The sequence below is a fragment of the Triticum urartu genome, chromosome 1, assembly GCF_003073215.2.
Source record: "Triticum urartu cultivar G1812 chromosome 1, Tu2.1, whole genome shotgun sequence".
NCBI lineage: Eukaryota > Viridiplantae > Streptophyta > Magnoliopsida > Poales > Poaceae > Triticum > Triticum urartu.
The window spans coordinates 491,710,711-491,718,163 of NC_053022.1; positions in this window are offsets into that span (position 1 = coordinate 491,710,711).

Sequence of the window (7,453 nt, forward strand, 5' to 3'; positions counted from 1 at the left end):
GTCCGATGCCTCTGGATGGACAAAGGCCATTGGCACAGACAGCTCGCCCCCCTTAGCAAGGTGTCGCCTGACAGAATCCGGAACCACCAGAGGTTCCGGCGTAGTATCCGGCTGGGGGCCAAACTTGCTGCAGCCCCCGTCATTAGAACCCATGGGAGTCTTACCCCACATGCGCCTGGCATCTGGGATGTCGCCTTGGGGCGCCTCCAGAATTATCTCCCCTTGGTCCGGTGCCCTTTGAGACAACACCTCGATGTTGTCCGTGGGCCGGGGGGAGGTGACTGTCGGGACTGAATCGCTGTTCATCACCGACTGGCCCAGAGACTCATCCGAAGAGGAGACGTCGATGTGGGCTTTGGATGGACTTTCATGATCATGTTTGACATGATAAGAAGCAATAAAACAAAACATACCAGAACCATTGTAGTATCCGGATACTTACGACTTCGCCAGGGGCTTGTCCCTAGGCAACCACTCCTCGTCGCTGTAAGCGGCTATTGTGGACTGGTCTGGAAGGAGGGTCCTTCCCTTCTTGGACCCTTTGGCCTCCCCAGATGCGGCAGCCTTCCTTTTCTTGCCCACCCCCCGGTTGGGGGGAGAACTTTCCTCTTCCTCCTCCTCGTTTTCGTGGGAGGAGTGCGCCTCGGTGTTTTTGGACGATGGGTCCGATACAACCTTGCGCCGGAGACCTTTCCTGGTCCGCGCGGCCTTCTTCTTGGCCTTCTTCTCCGGCGCCTCATAGGGCGCCGGAACCAGCATCTCCGTTAAGAGAGCCCTTGCTGGATCTTCGGGCAGTGGGGCCGGACAATCGATCCGCTCCGCTGTCGCTACCCAGTCCTGTTAAAATGGCATGAAGGCTCAGATCCCTCACATGATTATACTGGGGAAAGGAACATCTTATGAGATATAAAGAGCTTACCAAATTGGCAGGGCGCTTTGCGCAGAGTCCACGATCCTCGATAAGGGGAGGAGGTACCTCGGTGGCCTTGAACAGCACCTTCCAGACGTCTTTGTGCGTCGTGTTGAAGAGCTCTCGCAGCGTCTGGTGCTTGGCCGGTTCGAACTCCCACATATTGAATGCTCGTCTTTGACATGGAAGGATCCGGCGGAAGAGCATGACCTGGCCCATGTTGACAAGCTTGATTTTCTTGCTTATCATATTTTTAACATAGTTCAGCAGTCCGGTCGGCTCCACCGATGAACCCCAGGATAGGCCCTTCTCTTTCCAGGAGGTGATCCGCGTGGGGATGCCGGATCGAAATTCGGGCGCCGCCACCCAGTTGGTGCCGCGTGGCTCGGTGATGTAGAACCACCCCGATTGCCACCCCTTTACGATCTCCACATAGGAGCCTTCGAGCCAGGTGACGTTGGGCATTTTGCCCACCATGGCGCTTCCGCACTCCGCTTGCTGGCCGACCACCACCTTCGGTTTCACGTTGAAGGTCTTCAGCCACAGGCTGAAGTGAGGCTTGATGCGGAGGAAGGCCTCGCACACGACAATAAACGCCGAGATGTTGGGGATGAAATTGGGGGCCAGATCATGGAAGTACAGCCTGTAGTAGAACATGAACCCACGGACAAATGGGTGGAGGGGAAATCCCAGTCCGCGGACAAAGTGGGTGAGGAATACAACCCTCTCATGGGGTTCTAGAGTAGGGACGATCTGCCCCGCGTCTGGTAGCCGGTGCGCGATGTCTGCGGCCAGGTATCCGGCTTCCCGGAGCTTCGTAATGTCCTCCTCCGTAACAGAGAAGACCATCCGCTTGCCTCCCGCTCCGGACATGTTTGGAATGGCTTTGCGGAGAAGATGAGAACTTGGGCGCTGGAGCTCGAGTGCGCGAGAATGGATGGGCAGGGGAAGAAGAAGGCGTGGGTGAAAAAGAGGAATCCTTGTCCCTTTATAAAGGCGGTAGAAACTGTGCGCCTCCCCACTTGCCCCATAAAATCGCTTATTCCCCAAGCGCCGCGATTGATGGCATGGTACGGTTACCCATACCTGTATTGATGAGAATCCCGTGATAAGGGGAGCACGATCTCTGCTTCGACAAGACATGCCAATAAAACCGCCTCGCAACACGTGCAGTGGCAGGCAGGGAAAAACGGTTCGTAATGACCGGACCTCGGCAGGACATCACGTTATGAAAAGTTGTCAGAAGGTTAGATTTGTGGAATAATATACTATCTACGGTGGTATGGGGAATTTCTTTTACACAGCCGGACACAATCCTGGTGTTCAAAATCTTCTATGGAGTATTCGGAGACGGAACCCGCCTTCAATGTCGAAGACAATCTGCATGTCGGACTCATCGTCATCGAAGCCTAGTTCAGGGGCTACTGAGGGAGTCCTGGATTAGGGGGTCCTCGGACAGCCAGACTATATACTTTGGCCGAACTGTTGGACTATGAAGATACAAGATTGAAGGCTTCGCCCCGTGTCCGGGTGGGACTCTCCTTTGCGTGGAAGGCAAGCTTGGTGATTCGTATATGTAGATCTCCTTCTCTGTAACCGACTTTGTGTAACCCTAGTCCCCTCCGGTGTCTATATAAACCGGAGGGTTTAGTCCGTAGGACAACAACAATCATAATCATAGGCTAGCTTCTAGGGTTTAGCCTCTACGATCTCGTGGTAGATCAACTCTTGTAATACTCATAACATCAAGATCAATCAAGTAGGAAGTAGGGTATTACCTCCATCAAAAGGGCCCGAACCTGGGTAAACATTGTATCCCCGCCTCCTCTTACCATCAGCCTTAGACGCACAGTTCGGGACCCCCTACCCGAGATCCGCCGGTTTTGACACCGACAGGGGTACCCAGACTTGCTTGCCTGCAGCCCAGGGCGTGGCTCCACCAGTGGCCTAGTACGGACCATCTTCATCAACCAACACTCAAGACACTCGCGAGGGGCCAAGCCTCATGAGGCAGATGACACAAGACCTCCTCAGGGGCAGCCTCACTAGGCTGGCTCGTGAGGAGAGGAGAGATCAAGGCGAGGGGCACCTCGTGAGGTCCCCATGACGTGAGCCATGACGACCAAGGCCAGGCGTGTGCCAGCGGGCGCAAAGTGCCAGTTTCCTCTTCAGTGCTAAAGAGGCAGGCACAAGCGAGGAGTCCTGAGGCGTTAGGCAAAAGTTTCCATATCGGTGCAACGAGACCAAGACCAGCAGGATGGCAAGACGGAGGTCACCATGGAGCCCATGACGGCGTCAGTACCAGAGCCTTTGACAGGAAAAGACAACTGAGGGAGTCCTGGATTAGGGGGTCTCCAGACAGCCGGACTATCTCCATTGGCCGGACTGTTACACTATGAAGATACAAGATTGAAGACTTCGTCTCGTGTCCGGATAGGACTCTACTTGGCGTGGAAGGCAAGCTAGGCAATACGGATATGGATATCTCCTCCTTTGTAACCGACCTTGTGTAACCCTAACCCTCTCTGGTGTCTATATAAAACGTAGGGTTTTAGTCCGTAGGACAACAACCATAACATACAATCATACCATAGGCTAGCTTCTAGGGTTTAGCCTCTCTGATCTCGTGGTAGATCTACTCTTGTACTACCCATATCATCAATATTAATCAAGAAGGACGTAGGGTTTTACCTCCATCAAGAGGGCCCGAACCTAGGTAAAACATTGTGTCCCCTGCCTCCTGTTACCATCCGGCCTAGACGCACAGTTCGGGACCCCCTACCCGAGATCCGCTGGTTTTGACACCGACATTGGTGCTTTCATTGAGAGTTCCTCTGTGTCGTCGCCGTTAGGCTTGATGGCTCCTACTATCATCGATAGTGATGCGGTCTAGGGTGAGACTTTTCTCCCTGAACAAATCTTCGTGCTCGGCGGCTTTGCACTATGGGCCAATTCGCTTGGCCATCTGGAGCAGATGGAAAGTTACGCCCCTGGCCACCTGGTCAGGTTTGGAAGCATAAACTACACGGCCGATATCCGTGGAGATTTGATCTTCGACGGATTCGAGCCTCTGCCTTGTGCACCACGTGGTCACGATGAACCTGACTTAGCTCTCCCATCGGATAGTGTTAAGGAGATCGCACCGGTAGCCGCTCCGACCCTCAATTCGGAGCCAGTCGCGCCTTCCGCGGACGGGTGGATGGACCCCGCCACGGAGGCCTTACCCTCAGTGGAGATCGAGCTGAACATTGACCTTGCCTTGCACGAGAGCCATGTTGTTAAACTGCCGGATCCTTCTTCGGCCACGGACTCCGAAACGCCTGCGCCCGTTCCTATCGAATCCGATTGGGCGCTGATCATTGAGTTTACCTCCGCGGATATTTTTCAGCACTCGCCCTTTGGCGACATACTGAAATCATTAAGGTCTCTCTCCTCATCAGGAGAATCTTGGCCGAACTATGTTCGGCAGGACTGTGATGCGGACGACGAAGAAATTCGAGGCCCACCCACCACCCACCTGGTAGCCACTATCGATGACTCAACCGACATGCTCGACTTCGACTCCGAAAACATCGATGGTATGGACGACGATGCGGGAGGCGAAGAGGAACCACCGTCCACAAGGTGCTGGACGTCCACCTCATCATATGATGTATACATGGTGGACACACCGAAAGAAGACGACGACGAGGAAGGAAGGACGCAACGAAGGCTTGTCCCATCAAGAAGCAGTCCAAGCGGCGGCGTAAGTGCCGCCCCAAATCCCGCCTCGGCAGAAATAACGATCATACAGACCCAGCGTTGGAGCAGGGCGAACCACTGCCGGGCCACGGCAATACGGAGAATCAAACAGAACAAACCAATTCTATCAAAGATAATAGTCCGGATGACATTACGCCGGACAGGCACCCGGAGCAGCAGAATGCCCGTCAAAGGCTTGTTGCCACCGCAAGGAGTCTTAAAAAGCAGAAGCAAAGGCTCAGGGCTGCGCAGGACACACTCCAAATCAGATGGAGTAAAGTACTCAACACAGCAGCGAAGTATGGTGGTAATCGCCCCACCAAGAGCTACCCGAAGCGGAAGTTGCTACCCGAATTCGATGAGGAGGCCCTAGATCCCCCACAACCAAAAATCAAAATGGCCATCTGGCCGGATAGACGACCTCACGGCCAACATGGAGCGGCAAACAACTCCACTCACAAGCCAATAAGCGATCCACACGAGGGCTCGCACCAAAAGGACGGCGCAACCAGATCCATCTATGGACCACGCAAGCGTGCCCCAGCATATGATGTAACACAACAAACATCAGAACAATGCAGTACACCCAGATACAGGGGTGCCGCACACCCCCTATGTTTCACCGATGAGGTGCTGGACCATGAATTTCCAGAGGGATTCAAACCGTAAACACAGAAGCATACGATGGAACAACAGACCCTGGGGTCTGGATTGAGGACTACATCCTCCATATCCATATGGCTCGAGGAGATGATCTCCATGCCATCAAGTACTTACCCCTCAAGCTCAAAGGGCCAGCTCGGCACTAGCTTAAAAGCCTCCCCGAAAACTCCATTGGAAGCTGGGAAGAGCTCTAAGACACTTTTCGGGCAAATTTTCAAGGGACTTATGTCCGACCCCCGGATGCGGACGATCTAAGTCATATAACTCAACAGCCCAGAGAGTCAGCCCGAAAGCTTTGGAACAGGTTTCTTATTAAGAACAACCAAATAGTTGACTGCCCGGATGCCGAAGCCTTGGCAGCTTTTAAGCATAGCGTCCGCGACGAATGGCTTGCCAGACACCTCGGCCAAGAAAAGCCGAGAACAATGGCAGCATTAACAAGCCTCATGTCCCGCTTTTGCGCGGGTGAGGATAGCTGGCTAGCCAGATGCAGCACCAGCGACCCAAGCACATCCGAAGTTAGAGATGAAAACGGGAAATCCTGACGCAGCAAAAATAATAAGTGTCGGAATAAAGAAGACAGCCCGAAGAGCACGGCGGTACACGCTGGATTACGAAGCTCTCGGCCAGGTCAGCAAAAGCCGCCCTTTAAAGGCGCTAGAGATGAACTGTCCAGCCTGAACAAAATTCTGGACCAAGTATGTCAGATCCATAGCACCCTGGTAAACCCGCTAATCATACCCACAGAGAATGTTGGGTCTTCAAGCAGTCCGGCAAGCTCAACATCGTACACAAGGGGGAGGATACACCAAGCGAAGATGAGGATGAACCTCTCAAGCAAGACACTGGGGAACAAAAGAACTTTCCATCATAAGTCAAAATAGTCAACGTATTACACGTGATCAAGGGAAGCAAAGCGGCCCTCCCAGATAAATATGCCCAAGGGCCTATCACCGTGAAACCTTGCCACTGGTCATCTCAACCGATCACTTTCGACCATCGTGATTACTCAGCAAGTATCCGGCGGGCAGGATGGGCTCCCCTGGTATTAGACCCAATAATTGACGGATACCACTTTGCACGAGTCCTGATGGACGGTGGTAGCAGTTTAAACCTGATATACCAGGATACAATCCGCGAAATGGGGAAAGACCCAACGAAAATTTGCCATAGCAACACTACCTTTAAAGGAGTAACGCCAGGCCCAGGGGCTCACTGCGCGGGCTCCCTGCTACTAAAGGTTATATTCGGCTTCCCCGATAACTCCCGTAGCGAACATTTAACCTTCCACATTGCTCTGTTCCAATGCGGTTATCAAGCACTACTTGGACGCGAAGCTTTTGCTCGCTTTAATGCAATACCGCATTACGCTTCCCTCACGCTCAAGATGCCCGGTCCACGTGGCATCATTACAGTGAACGGAAGTATTAAGCGATCTTTGCACGCCGAAGAGAATGCGACTGCCTTGGCAGCCGCACACTAAAAATGGCCTCAACAACTAAAGCATTTGATAGGTCGTCAAGACCACGGACGCGGTTAGACGAGTCCGGCGTTGCTATATGTAATTTGTACCGGATCGATGGCCACACCCCTATTACATATATAAGGGGCTCAACGCGCGTAGACAAGTGGCAATTTCTACTCATTTCTAGTTATACATGGATTCTTTAAAAAACCAACTTTTTGCACGACAACTTTTTCACCTAAGTTCCTCTCTTTTACAGATGACCATCGTGCTACACCCATCCAGGATACGGCACAACGGAGACACAGGCGCAGATGTGCAACAGGGACCCGCTACAAGGATTCTTTTTAGATTAAGACCCTGCATAAACCTTTTTTACTGTCTCTTGTTGATACACATCCACCGAATTCTCAGCACAATTGAGAAGGATGCTGACGTCTTGGCATGTGGCCACGTCAGAATAATGCACATACCTGGACACAAGGGGCTTCTTACAAAGGGCACTATTTAGGCCCGGTTTATACATAAATACCGAATACCTTAGGGAGTGTTCGGCGTCGAGAGTTTGGCCTTATATGCATCAGCTCCGAATCATTGTCTTTGGTCAAATGTTGGGTTTGCCCGGCTCCTGTGTTTTGGTGCCTTACGTTCCGCTTTATCGTCGCCAAGACCTG